This window comes from Trichechus manatus, unplaced genomic scaffold (assembly GCF_000243295.1).
Source record: "Trichechus manatus latirostris isolate Lorelei unplaced genomic scaffold, TriManLat1.0 scaffold00224, whole genome shotgun sequence".
Classification (NCBI taxonomy): Eukaryota; Metazoa; Chordata; class Mammalia; order Sirenia; family Trichechidae; genus Trichechus; species Trichechus manatus.
The window spans coordinates 2,610,367-2,611,933 of NW_004444160.1; positions in this window are offsets into that span (position 1 = coordinate 2,610,367).

Consider the following 1,567-nt stretch of genomic DNA (forward strand, 5'->3'; position numbering starts at 1 on the left):
CATCTATGGCCAATTGATTTTCAACTCAGATGCCAAGTCTATTCAATGAGGAAAAACTAGTCTCTTCAACAAATGGTGCTAGGCATCTGGATCTCCACCTGCAAAAGAATATTTGACCCATACTTCACATCTTACATGAAAAGTAACTTGTAATGGTTAAGATTGTGTGTCAACTTGGCTGGGCCAGGATTCTCAAGTGTTTACATATGATCACTCTCATGATTGAATCTGCTGTGAGTAGCCAATCAGTTGAAAGGGAGTTTCCTTGGGGTGTGGCCTGCATCCAAATATAAGCAGATGTTCTGGCTTTTTGCTCACTCTGGATCCTGCTACTGCCTCCTGTTTGTCTGACCTCCGGTTCTTGAGACTTGAGCTATCAGCTTATCTGCCAATCTTGGGATTCATCAATCTTCACAGTCCGTGAGTGGAGTCCTGATTTCCAACCTGCCGATTTTGGGTTTGCCAGCCCCTGCAGCTACGAGAATCAGGAGAAGCCTTGCAGTCTTGCCTGTCAGTCTTGGGATTCCTAAATATTCACAGCCTGTGAGCAAGAGCCCTGCTTTCCTACCTGCCAATATTGGATTCACCAGCCCCTGCAGCTACGTGAAACGGGAGAAGCCTCTGTCCTAATCCACAGACTTGGGATGTTCCAGCCTCCACAATCGGGTGAGCTGTTTCTTTGATATAAATCTATATATATATATATTTATATGCTTTGCTGGTTTTGCTTCTCTACAGAATCCAGCCTAAGACATAACTCAAAATGGATCAATGTCCTAAATATAAGAACTAAACGAAACCAAACCAAACCCTTTGCCATTGATTCAATTCCGACTCATAGTGACCTTACAGGACAGAATAGAACTGGCCCATAGGGTTTCCAAGGAGAGGCTGGTGGATTCAAACTGTGGACCTTTTGGTTAGCAGCCAAACTCTTAACCACTGTCCCACCAGGGCTCCACTGTAAGTAGAGTGAGACTAACACACAAAAATCATTTCCTACGCCTACTACATGTTCATTTTCTAAAGAAAAATAAATAGAAAATAGGAAGGACCATATAATGACTGGATTATATCAAATAACATACCCTAACTTGAATATAAGGATTAATGGCTTATTTATAAGTAGAAACAATGTTTTTAATAAAGTTTGTAAACTTTATATAGTATGTGTGAATGTAATTTTTCTCAATAGACAAGAAACACAACTGTTAACAGTAATTAACTTTTGAGAAAGGTATTAAAACTTAAAAAGGAGGACTTTACTTTTAACTTACACATTTATTACTGTTTGAAATATAAACTTTCACTATGCATGTTTTGATGAATAATATTTAAGGTTGAAGGCATTCTTTTTCCTGCTTGTAAAATGCATTATTATTGTGAAAACTTGGGAAAATATAAAATGTGAAAAAATAAGATACATTATCATTTTAAAAGCTACTTTTTAACTGATAACTTTTTTAAGTTTCTTTCTAGTTTTTCGTTTCCTATATGTGTGACTGCATAGCTGTATGAGTCTGTATGTGTGAATATATATAAATAGGTAGGGAAAATATGTCTAGAA